The following is a 13,830-nucleotide window of genomic DNA, read 5'->3' as shown; positions in this document are numbered from 1 at the left end:
TTTCTAGCTATAAATGAAAGTGAGTGGTTTGTCTTTAAGAGTTAAATCTTAAAATTTTTTTCGTTATTGTGCTTTCCTGTGCATGATAAGCCACTGATTTTCTACAGCTATGCTAATACTTATTTAGAGAAATGTAAGAGTTTTTTGCTTTGTTTTTATTTCAGTTTTATCTTTTGCAGGTTCTGATCCCAAGGGATGTGGTGGGAGGGGAGGTGATCCACTTTTGTCAAGCCCAAAGCTTATCCTGTTCTGGTTAAACACTATCTTTACGGAAGAATGATGGGAGGTGATTGCTAGTTGAGAGCAAAGAATGAGAAATATTTATTTGTGATATTCATGACACTCCCCACAGACCCCAGTGTCATTCTAGCACCTTAACACATTAACTGCCATGAGAGTTATATTTAACTCACTCTAGTTTTGACCCTGGGGCTACGTGAAACATATATAAAATCTTACTTGTTGATGTTCTTATTGTTACAATTAATACTGACAATTTAGTTCTAAAAATATGGATTAAATGAATAGAAGTCAATAAATTTTGTTTTTCTACTTATGGTTACCTTTAAATTACCCTTGAAGTTTTTATTCTGTTTTCATAATAAAACACTGTGGCCCCAAGGAAAGGTTTCTGATTTTTTATGTGTGGCAGTCAATGTCTTTAATGAACCTGGTCAGGCTCAACAGGTTTTTTAATAGTCTCTGATTATGTGCCTGATCACTTCTTCTCCAAAGAGAAAAATAAAGCTTTATCTTCTTAATCACCTGAGTATCCCATTGGGTCCATTGCTCCTCACCTTATATAACATTTCTATACTTAGGAGTCATTAGCACTTTTAGGGAACTAGATGCCATCAGATGCCATACTACACATGCACTCATGTGTTTCTCATCTCCTCCCACCCTCCCCCCCCTTCCCATCTATTCCTCATTCATTTGTGTTGAGTGCTTTCTGTTTGCAAGTCACCGGGCTATGTGCCATCAGGGATAGATAAGAAGCTTAAGAAGCCCATGGTCTGCTAAGGAAGATAACATTTGTGTTTGTATAATTATAATGCTTTGTGCAAAGTGACAGAGGCCATGGGAGAGGAGTGAGGGCCAACAGGAATTGCGAGGATGGCGAGGTCTCATCCAGTGAGGAGAAGCCATCAAGGAAGGCTTTACATCATTGCTTAGAAGTCTAAAAGTTTGTGGCTGAGAAAAATGGAATTGGTTTGAATGAGAAACATGTCAGGCGCTAGACATTCGTATCCTGATGGCCTGACAGCAACCTGTTCTCCCCTTCCTGCTTGTATTTGCAAAGGAATTCTTGACTTTTTATTCTCTTATTCACACCAAACCATCCTGATTGCAGTTAATTTATATATGCAGAAATGCATTTTATTGCCCTCTTTTCTACCATAGATATTTGCTTGATATGCATAGAAAAATTCGAGTAGAGAAACACTTTTTGAGAATTTTCTCATAACCACTGGAATTTCTGTTAAGTAGAACTGAGAATCTTGGAGCCACAGGGGATTTAAGAAGTAACTATCTGGGCTTCACAGATGAAGGAACTTAGGCCCAAAGAGGCAAAATGACCTGAGTCTCTTGTAAATCATTGTTAGTGGTAGAGCTTAGGTTAGAACCAAGGTTCGCTGTCTACCCTTTCTCCTCTACCATGTTTCCTCTCTTTGGTAAGTTTACATAACTTAGGTCAATTTAGCATAAGCAGTATATAATGCAGAACCAGGAGAAAAGCTAGCAGTTGGAAGATCATTTAGAATTGCTGTTACTGCAGGGAGGGTAGATGATTTCTGTGGAAGTAGCTTTCTTTTTTGTCTCTTTCTTTCCTTATGTTCATCCTCCCTTGCCCAAACTTGGGAAGTGGAGTCCACTCCCGTCATCCTCTTAATGACAAACAACTAGACAAGCTTGCCTCTTAAAGTTGGGTGTTGCCCACACTCATTTTACTCAGGGTCTAAATGTAGATATTGAAAGTTTCTTCTTTAGGGCTCATTTATTTTGCTAAGTTCCTGGTTAGACCCAGAACAGGCATAATCAACTTTTCTCTCACTGGTGCTCTCTCTTTATGTATGAGTGTGAGTGTGTGTATGCACACAAGTACATATACATATATAATGTGCATTTGTTTATAATTAGAAGTTCAGAGAGCATAGTTGCTTCATCTCACACAGAATTTATTGAGCAACTATTTTCACTAAAATAATAGCATTATTTGGAAATGTGTTTTCATTCACAATTTCAATACACATTAAAATATGTTGGATGGTAGAGCTTGGTGATATAGCTGTAAAATATCTAGACAGAACATAAAATGGGGATGAAACAAATGGAGAATTTAGAATATTTTTGTGCAAGAAATATTTTTTGTTTATGCTGATATAAAGTCTCTGATGCTGGGTTAAGAATACGTAGAGCAATTAGATCCAATCTCATGATGCTTAAAGAGGCCTTGGGTTGGGGAAAGTATTCAGTATTTAGCTCAGGAAATTCACATTAGTAAAATGTAAAAAATTCATTCCAGAACTAAAACAGCACCAACTGAGTATCTAATATATGCATGGAACTGTTAGTAGGCACTATGGTAATTTTGCCAACCACAAAGAAAGTCTTCCTCAAGAATTCAACTGTCTATATATAATAGTGACAAAATATCAAACCAATATCTGGCTTTTGGAAAACGTAAGATATAGCGGTACTCGGTACCCAGTAAGTACTTAGTAAGTACTTTTTTTTTTGCTTTTTATTGACTATAATCTTTTCTTTACTGGATTGTTGGGTCTTGTATTACTTATACTCAGCAATTTGTACTTTAGCCCAAATTGTCCAATTATTTCTGAAGATTCTCAAATACTGACCCTTCTCTTTTGTCTGTGGTCTGTGGTGCCTACCTGAGTCTAACTTTTCTATTTATTGACCTTTTTGCCCTCTCCTAGTTCCCAGTGTAGCTCGTTCGCTATTTCTAGCCTAATCTATTAACCCTGTCTCAATTTACTTCACCTATTGCTCCTCCAAAGACATTTCTGCTATGCCTCTAACTTAGAACACCATCACATGTAGCCTACCAAACCCTGCGTCTTCCATCATTTGTGAGTTTCTTTAAGGCCTACTTCCTCCACAATGTTTTTTTTCTTTTTCATACATTTCTTCCTCTATTTGCTCCTAAGCCCATATCTTCCCAAATGTAAAATGAAAGTCCCATTTACTTATTTTTTTTCATAGCTGATTGTCACTAGTGCTGTTCCTCTATATTTTTATGTATTTGCTTATGGTGGAATGGGTAGGAATAAGATTTAATGTATTTCAAATGTATCATTTGTGTGAATAAGTGGAGGGAACTGAATTACATGCCAAGCAATGGGCATGAATCACAGCAAACAGTTACTAAGAATCACGATACATGGGAAGGACCTCTGTCTAACATAAAATACCTCGAGTACTAAGGCCTGGATCAAATCCCATTCTCAGAAGGACACAAGTGTTTCTAAGGCCAAAACTCATTCTCATAATAATGAGTGACCCTGTTTACAACCAAACTCAATCAAAGGAGCCGAACACCATCCCTGTTTACTGTATTCTTGTTTATGAAATGTAATATTAATATAATTTATAAATGACTAGAGAAGCAACAACTTTAGATGTTAAAATGTGTCCATGTTAACTATTTTCATGATCTTGGGTTAGGAAAGCTTTTTAAAGGTAGAACCCATAATAACAAATATGGATAAATTTCTCCAATAGTAAATTTAACTTGTTATGACTTTTCCTGGTGGAACATTACAGGGAGACAAAATCCTGCCACAGTTAAAAAACAAAACCTTCATTAGGCCAATGTCCTTTATACTCAGGCTTATATCACCTTTCTCAAAAGAATTTAAATTAAAAATTAGGCAATCCTATCCAAAGGAGTGTTGAATGTGTGGGGCTTTTCTTGTTCTTAACCCATACTGAGACACGAAGGCCACATGCTCATCACTGGAGCGGTGAAAGAAAGGGGTGAAGCAAAAGCCAGCATCCCTGCCCAGGTGTCCTTTGATCAGATCCTTGTCTCTAGCTCTCCAGATTTCTAGAAACACCAACTCTCCAGAGTGTATTCTACCTCTGATTTGGTTTTCTGTAAAATTAGTTCTTTATCACCACAAATAGAGAATTTGTTTCTATTATTATTTTGTTTTGCTTCAGTCTTTTATCTTTTTCTTTCTCAATATTTCTCTTTCTTCCTTCCTACCCACACCCCTCTCCCTTTGGCTGCAGAAGGTTGAGTCCACTAAATGTCTCAGATCATTACTGATCACCCCCATTGGTCCATAAAGATCCATCTTCTTTATTCTCCACTCTCATTTGTGACCAGTTCTGTGCAGCCAGCATCTTTCAATGTCTTGTGTATATCCTTCACTTGCATAAATTACTGCAAAATATATACTGTTTTTATGTTTGCGTGTGTGAGGGCTTATAGCCTTCAATCTGCTTTACTTTTTCAATGCAGTTTTGAGTGCTTATGATCCATCCATTTTACTATATGTCCATTGAGTTTGGAGCTTCTAATTGCTGCATAGTATTTCACAGAGTGCCTCCACAAAATTTATTTATCCATTCCCCTGTGATAAATACCTAAATTGCCTCTAACTCCATAATTTCACAATTAATGCTGACATGAACATCTTTGTACAACTGGCATGAATCACAGCAAACTGTTACTTGCAATCACAGTGCATGAAGAAAGACCTCTATCTTAGTATAAAATACCTAAGTAACAAGGCATGGACTAAATTTCATTCTTAGAAGGGAACAAGTAATTCCAAGGTCAAAATTCATTCTATAAACTCTGTATTCCCTGTCATGTGTGGCCACTGAAGTCTCTGGTCAGTTAATGATGGAACAGATTTGTTAAGTGCCTTGAACCACTAATCTTTTAGTCTTTAAAAATTTTAATTGTTTTATATTTTTAAAGTTTTCTAAATCGATGTATAATAGTTGTACATATATTTGGGGTACGTGTGATACTTCGATTCATGTATACAATGTGTAATGTTCAAATCAGAGTGATTGGGATATCTATCACCTCAAACATTTCTTTCCTTTGTGTTGGGAACATAAGAATCCTCTTCTAGGTATTTTGAAATATACAATAAGTTATTGTTAACTATAATTTCCCTAATATACCATCGAATACTAGAATTTATTTTTACTGCCTGCCTTTTTGTGCCCATTAAGTAATTTCTCTTCAACTCCTCCTCCCTTCTTTCCTTCCCAGCCTCTGGTAACGAACATTCTCCTCTCTACCTTCGTGAGATCCACCATTTTAGCTGCCACACATGAATGAGAACATTTCATATTTATTTTTCTGTACCCAGATTATTAATTAATGGCCTCTAGTTCCATCCATGTTGCTGCAAGTGACAGAAGTTTATTCTTTTTTATGGCTGAGTAATATTCTAGTGTGTGTGTATGTGTGTGTGTGTGTCACAGACACACACCACATTTTCTTTGTCCATTCAGAATAACTAAAAAAAAAAAAAAAAAAAAAAAAAACAAGAGAAAGGACCCAAATAAATAAAATCAGAGACAGAAAAGGAAACATTACAACTGATACCACAGAAGTACAAAGGACTATTAGAGGCTATCATGAACAACTATATGCCAACAGATGGGAAATCCTAGAAGAAATGAATGAATCCCTGGACACATACAGTCTGTCAAGACTGTATCAAGAATGAATAGAAAACTTGAACAGACCAATAACAAGTAATAAGATTGAAGGAGTAATAAAACGTCTCCCATCAAAGAAAAGCCCTGAACCTGGTAGCTTCACTGCTGAATTCTACCAAACATTTAAGAAAATCTAATACCAATCCTACTTGAACTATTTCAAAAAGTTAAAGTGGAGGGAATTCTTCCAAACTCATTCTAAAAGGCCAGCATCACACTGCTACTAAGACCAGACAAGGATACAACAACATTAACAAAAAATTGCAGGCCAATATCCCTGATGAACATAGATACAAAAATCCTCAACAAAATACTAGCAAACCAAATTCAACAACACATTAAGATCATTCACCATGATCAAGTGGAATTCATCTCAGGGATACAAAGATGGTTTGACACATACAATCAACAAACATGATACAGCACATCAAGAGAATCAAGGACAAAATATATGATCATTTAAATAGGTGCTGAAAAGCATTTGATAAAATTCATCATACCTTCATGATAAAATGCTCAACAAATTGGGTATGGAAGGAAAATACCTCAACACCATGAAAGCCACAAATGACAAACCCACAGATAATATCATACTGAATGGGGGAAAATTAAATTCCTTTCCACCAAGATCTGGAACAAGACAAGGATGTCCACTTTCACCACTTTTATTCAACATAGGACTGGAAGTCCTCCCAGTGCAATTAGGCAGGTGAAAGTAATAAAGGGCATCCAAATCGGAAAGGAAGAAGTCAATCATCCTTGTTTGCAGACAACATGATTTTATATTTACAAAAACCTAAAGGTTCCACCAAAAAACTCTTAGAATTGATAAATGAATTCAGTAAAGTTTCAGAATACAAAATCAACGTACAAAAATCAGTAGCATCTCTGTATGCTAACAGTGATCGATATGAAAAATCAAGATTCTGTATGTCTTCATCAGCAGAAAGTTACATGATGTAAGTCTGGAAGTTGGCAAATGAAAGAAGATCTGATTCTGAAGAGTTCTTGAGTATGAGGTTTTGGTAATTCTCTATCATTATCAGGCAAAGTTCTCCCTGTGGAAATACTCAGTATTCAGCTGCAGCCATAGCCAAGGACCACACCTCTTGCAAAACAAGCCAAAAAATAAAAAAAGCCACAAAAAACAAAAAACATAAAATTGGCAAGGAGGATCACATTTCTTTATCTTCAAGCAGGACTTTATTTAAACTATCTCAGTCCCAACAGCGGACAGGAATGTTTCCTAGGCCTTCTCAATTTTTTGTAGGGAATGATAAACACTCTGCTTTGTTTGCTTAACCCTGAAACTTTGTGAGTATTCTGCAAAGATAAGCACTTGATTTAGGCAAACCAACATGAGGCTGTCCTGAGCCTACCTTGCCTATGCTAGGAAATCCCTGTGTATTAATCTTTCTTTATTAATTGTGTTGTTCCTTCCTGTGGCCCATACCATTGCTCTTTGTCAAATCTCCTCTAATATTCTAATGAGGTATTGTAATACAGGAATTACTCCCAGCTCTTCTTCCCATGAGAGATTTATGCTTTTCTCTCTAGAATGCATAGCTTTAATGCTAAAGTAATATTTCTTTGTGGCTGGCCCAGAATTACACCCTAAGAAGGTATATTGTCAGAAAGTCAAATGTAGCTGGACAGCCTGGAGTAATACGCACTCTTTCTGAAAGAGTAGACAGAAATTCCTTTTTCAACTTTGTTCTCTCCTGGTCCTCACTGGCAAAGATGAATTTACTGTTGCTCTCTGGCAAAGATTAGTTGAATGTTAAAACCTATTGATTTTGAAATTGTTAGGAAAAGAGAAAATTAAATGAGGAATAAAAGAGTTTGAGGAACAAAAACAATCTATTTAATTTGTGAACAAGATAATTATAGGTTAGGTGAAATATCTGCCTTCTGAATGTGGGAGGAGCCAGAAAATATTCCTTACTTTTAGAATTATAAATTGGGTATCTGCAGCATAACTTCAAGAGACAGACTGCCAAAGAAATATCCTGTTCTACCAAATAAGCACCATTTTCTATGAGAAATAAAACTCAATGTGTCAAGAAAGTAAGAAGATGAGCCACAGACTGGGAGAAAATATGTGTAAATGACATATCTTATAAAGAACTATTATCCAAAATATTCAAAGAACCCTCAAAACTCAGTAAGAACATAAACAACCTGGTTTTAAAATGGGCAACAGATCTGGAGAGAAACCTCACCAAAGAAACTATACAGATGGAAAATAAGCATGTATAAAAAATATGCACAAAAACCTATGTCATTAGGGAATTGCAAGCAAAAACAACAATTTCAATACCACTTCATACTTACTGGAATGGCCAAAATCTGGAACACTGACATTACCAAATGCTGGCCAGTGTGTGGAACAACAGGAACCCTCATTCATTGCTGCTAGGAATGCAAAGTGGTACCTTGAAAGATGGTTTGGCAGTTTCTTAAGAAAACTAACTATACTCTTACCATACAATCCAACAGTCATGCTTCTTGATGTTTACTCAAAGGAGTTAAAAACTTACACATTAAAAATGAGTGAGCTATGCAACCATGAAAAGACATAAAGGAATCTTAAATGTATCTTACTAAGTGAAAGAAGTCAATCTGAAAAGACAACAAATTGTGTGATTACAACTATATGACATTCTAGAAAAGGCAAAACTATGAAGACAGTAAAAAGATCATGGTTGCTGGGGAAGAGAGGGAAGGAAGGATGAATAGGACATGCACAGAAAATTGTTAGGGCAGTGAAATTACTCCGTATGATATTGTTGTAGAAACATGTCATTATAAGTTTTTCCAAACCTATAGAATATACAATACCAAGAGTGAACCTAACGTAAACTATGGACTTGGGGATAATGATGTGTCAGTCAGCACAGGTTCCTTGGCAATAATGCAGGTACCAATCTGGTGGGGGATGTTGATGCTGAGGAGGCTGTGAGAGGATGGGCATGAGGTATGTGGGAACTCTGCACTTGCTGCTCAATTTTGCTGTAAACTTAAAACTGCTCTGAAAAATAAAATCTGTTTTTAAAAACTAAAGCTCAACGTGCAGCACTAGGCCATATTGTTATGTGAGTTTTTAAAAGTAAGGAAAACAATGATTGAGATTACAACAATTATCAGAAAACTTGTTTGTATCTTTATCCCAAATTGATTTGTGTCATGGCTCAGTGAAATCCAAAATAGTAAACATAGTTGAGCAAATGGACAGGAAATATGATGAGCACATTCTGAATGGGAAAGATACAAAGTTCTTCTCCCATGTGGTATTTGAAAAGGTTCCTCTTCTCTCCTTTCCATCTTTAAATGTGAATACATTCATCATTCTCTTTTATTTCTTCACATTTTCCACCCATGTATTTTTTATAAAGGTAGTGGTGCCGAGAACAAAAGCATTAATCTATTGGTAGCCTGACGTGGGACAATTAATTAAAGCTTTTAAGTTAGGATCAATTTCTCAAAACTCCACACTCGATGACGGACTCTTTATTTCACTGATGTTTCCAAGGTCTAGATCTGCCTATTTAAAAAAAATCTTTAAAAAAAAAGTCTACCTTCTGGTTATAATTTGGTGCTATCACAATGGGGGAATAATAATTCTAGATGAGAGTATAAAACCTCCTCTGTGAATGCCTCGTTTTCCTCATTTAGTAGATCAGAAACCTGCTAGTAAATGTATTCTTTTTAAACTCAGAGGCGGTAGTGTTGTGTGAATTTTGCAAGACCCCCTGATCTGACTATTCTCAACGTTAGAATTACACCAGCTGTTCCCCTCTGATGCCAGGATTAAATGCATTTACTGCTTCTTACAGGCACATTCTACCTGTCACTCTAGCTATACTTGAGGCCTGGGATCTAGGAGTTAGATTCAGAGTCAGCCAGACTGTAACAAAAGATAAGATCCATTCCAGGGGCAAGATACCCAGGAGAGGATTTAGATTCCTTCGTGTATTTTCTTCTCCAGCATAAAGCAGATGAAACAGCCTTGGGGAAATTCTAGCCACTGGGGTTTCATAGACTGTAACCAGACTGGGAAGAGAGTATTCATGAAAGTTCCAGACTGGATCACTTTTGTGTGATTCAAAACCAGATATTTAAAGACAATTTTATAAAATTTAAATTCTGAGTATAACTTTGAGTTAAGCAAGCCTTTTTGTTCACTTATAGTTGAGGTCTTGCTTGTGTTTGTCTCCTAGGGGGGCAGGTCCTCTCTACTTCTTAGTGGAGATGTAGGAGCACAAGTCCCCAGTGGTCACCAATCTGATACTGCTGCTTCTGTGACAGTATTTTAGCCTACTCCCTGGAATGGTAAAAGATTGTATACTTAGTAAAAGTACAGCCAAAATATGCTTACCAGAATAACTCTACGGAAAATCTTGGGTAAATACCTGCCTTAATATGTTGAGTGTCTTTGTTCATCTCTGACTTGGCATATACAATTGCTGATGATCACCATGGAATAAATGAGAGCATAGAAAAATATATGAAAATATTTACCTAGCTCACAAAAGGAAAAGATGGATAAGTATTTACTAGATATAAAGTACATTAGGCCTCCCACTTTCCTAGCATATCAGTCCTGCACCACTATTTAAAGGTATTATTAATAAATTAATAAAATTATTAATATCTTAACATAGAAAAATTTTAAAACGGTGTCCTCCAGAGGGAGATGGGATGTGAGGATTTTAAGGGGAGGAAGAACATTCCTGTTAGTGCCTCACTCTGTGAATAAATTACATTCTTTTTTAATATTTCATTTTCAGCATCTGAAAAGTCCTATCTTTTACCTCCTTCACCAAGTCACCCTTAATTTTGAATCAAACACTTTGAGTACCTTGAAGAAAAGTGACAATGTTAGCTCCTTCTCCAACCCTCAGTATTTTTTTCTTGGTGCCTGGTAAGATTCTTGCTCACAGTAGGAAAAATCCAGGGAAACATCCACACACTTTCTGCTCAATCGTGTTTCCCATTGGCCAATTTATGTATGGTTGAGCCAACTCAAGGCAACTGTTCTTCTTTCTTCTTCTGGGTGATATGGGTGCTGCCAAACAGAAGAAAAAAATAAATTTTGTATTAAGATTTGAACCATATTTTTAAAAATGCTTCTAAGTGGGAAAGCAGAGGCCTACAGAATTTTACTGTGCTTCCCTTTATTTTACTCCATGGATATTGCATATTTTACAAATCGAAGGTTTGTGGCAAACCTGTGTCAAGGAAGTCTATTGGCACCATTTTTCCAATAGCATGTGCTCACTTCATGTCTCTGTGTCACATTTTGGTAATCCCCGAAATATTTAAAACTTTTACACTATTACTATATTTGTCACTGTGACCTATGATCAGTGATCTTTGATGTTAATGTTGCAATTTTGGGGGGCACCACACACCGTGCTCATATGGTGAACTTAATAAATGCTGTGTATACTGACTTCTCTACCAACCAGCCATTCCCCCATCTCTCTCCTTCTCCTCAAGCCTTCCTATTATCTGAGACAAAGTAATATTGAAATTAGGTCAATAAATAGCCCTACAATGACCTCTAAGTGTTCAAGTGAAAGGAAGAGTCCCAGCTCTCCCACTTTAAATGAAAAGCTAGAAATGATTAAGCTGAGTGAGGAAGGCATGTCAAAAGCCTAGACAGGTTGAAAACTAGGCCTCCTGTGCCAGTTAACCAAGTTGTGATGCAAAGGAAAAGTTCTTGAAGGAAATTAAAAGTGCTACACCAGTGAACACACAAATGATAAGAAAGAAAAACAGCCTTATTGCTGATATGGAGAAAGTTTGAGCAGTCTGGATAGAAGACCAAACAAGCCACAACACTCCCAAAGGCAAAGTCTAATTCAGAAAAGGCCCTAACTCTCTTAGCTCTGTGAAGTCTGAGAGAAGTGAAGAAGCTGCAGAAGAATAGTGTGAAGCTGGCAGAGGTTGGTTCATGAGGTTTGAGAAAAGCAGCCATCTCCATAACATAACAGTGCAAGGTGAAGCAGCAAGTGCTGATGGAGAAGCTGCAGCAAGTTATCCAGAAGATCTGGTTAAGATAATCGATGAAGGTGGCTACACTAAAAACCCTAAACAATAGATTTTCAGTGTTGATGAAATAGCCATATATTGGAAAAATGTGCCATCTAGGAATTTTATAGCTAGAGAGGAGAAGTCAATGCCTGGCTTCAAAGTTTCAAAGGACAGACTGACTCTCTTGTTAGGGGCTAATGAAGGTGGAGACTTTAAGTTCAAGCCAATGCTCATCAACCATTCCTTAAATCCTAGGGCCCTTAAGAATGATGCTACATTGACTCTGCCTGTTCTCTCTAAATGGAGCAATGAAATGTGGATAATAGGACATCTGTTTACAGCATGGGTTACTGAATATTTTAACTCCACTGTTGAGACCTAGTGCTCAAACAAAAAAAGTCCTTTCAAAATATTACTGCTCAGTTGACACTGTACCTGTTCAGCCAAGCTCTCTGATGGAGATTAATGTTGTTTTCATGCCTGCTAACATGGCATCTATTCTTTAGACCATGGATCAAGGAGTAATTTTGGACTTTCAAGTCTTATTATTTAAGAAATACATTTATTAAGTCTATAGCTGCTAGAGGTAGTGATTTCTCTGATAGAACTGGCCAAGGTAAATTGAAAGCATTCTGGAAAGGATTCACCATTCTAGATGCCATTAAAAACATTAGAAATTCATGGGAGAAGGTCAAAATATCAAAATTAACGGTGGTTTGAATAAATTGACTCCAACCCTCATGGATGACTTTGAAGAGCTCAAGATTTCAGTGCAGGAAGTCACTGCAGAAGTGGTAGAAATAGCCAGAGAATTGGAATTAGAAGCGGAGCCTGAAGATGTGACTAAATTGCAGAATTTCGTGATAAAACATGAATGGATGTGGAGTTGCTTCTCATGGATGAGCAAAGGAAGTGGTTTTTTTGAGATGGAATCTACTTGTGGGGAAGACGCTGTGGACATCGTTGAAATGACAACACAGGCTTTAGTACATAAACTTAGTTGATAAAACAGCAGCAGGGTTTGAGAGGATGGACTCCAATTTTGAAAGAAGAGTTACTGTGAGAAAAATACTATCAAATAGCATCACATGCTACAGAGAAATATTTCATGAGAGTAAGAATAATCCGTATGGCAAATTTCATCATTGTCTTATTTGCAGAAATTGATGCAGCCACCTCAACCTTTAGGAACCACCATCCTAATCAGTCAGCAGCCAAAGACGTGGTGGCGAGACCCTCTCCCAGCAGAAAGACTGTGACTTGCTGAAGGCTCAGATGATCGTTAGCATCTTTTAGCAATAAAGTATTTTTAATTTATGTACATTTTTTAGACATAATGCTATTACATAACTTTTATGTATACTGGGAAACCAAACATTTTGTGTGACTCACTTTATTGCATTCACTTTATTGCAGTGATCTGGAACTGAACTCACAGTATCTCTGAGGTATGCCTATATAAGAAAAATGTAATAAATTTTTTTAAAATTTCTGAGCTGTGGACAGAGGCTTGATGGTTTTAAAATGTTATATTTGGATAATGCTAAGGAAAATTACATTGCACATTTCTTTTTAAGAAGTACTGTTATTCTCTCCCTTTTTGCTCACACAGAATACCTCTGTGAATACAATCGATTTCCTCTCAGTCAGCTTTTAAGAATAGAGGCCATTTGCATAATACTGACGTGTGGTTGCATTGTTTTTTTCTTTAAAGCACATAGAATTTCCATTCTGTACACTCTGCCTTTCCCTTCTCTCCTATAATTCCCAAAGAGGGTGGGTCTTAATATTTTAGATGTGGAGAATCTTCATGGGATGGTGTCTAAAGAGTTGAGACTTGTTATAGCAGAGAATAGAGAGGAAAGAGAGGCTGGATTTTTTTTTTTTATACTGGAGAAAACAGCTTTCTAGTGATGGGATGCTACCTCCCTGGCACATTTATCCATCCTTTCCCTAGAATCCTTCACTGCCTTGGTCTGGATCTATCAGAGACTCACCTTTCCTTCACATTCAGATAAAAGAATATCAAAACTGAAAATCCTAGCCCAAACACAGCTCAGTTGTCATCTCTTCAAGAAA

The 13,830-nt window shown here is 36.7% G+C and overlaps 1 pseudogene; it reads left to right on the top strand.

Annotated features, from left to right (window-relative positions):
- Positions 1-11,271: 11,271 nt before the first annotated feature.
- Positions 11,272-13,028, top strand: LOC123648185 (annotated as a pseudogene).
- The last annotated feature ends 802 nt before the right edge of the window (positions 13,029-13,830 follow it).

This window comes from Lemur catta, chromosome 12, assembly GCF_020740605.2.
Source record: "Lemur catta isolate mLemCat1 chromosome 12, mLemCat1.pri, whole genome shotgun sequence".
In the NCBI taxonomy this organism is placed as follows: Eukaryota; Metazoa; Chordata; class Mammalia; order Primates; family Lemuridae; genus Lemur; species Lemur catta.
This window is presented reverse-complemented; position numbering and strand designations above follow the sequence as displayed.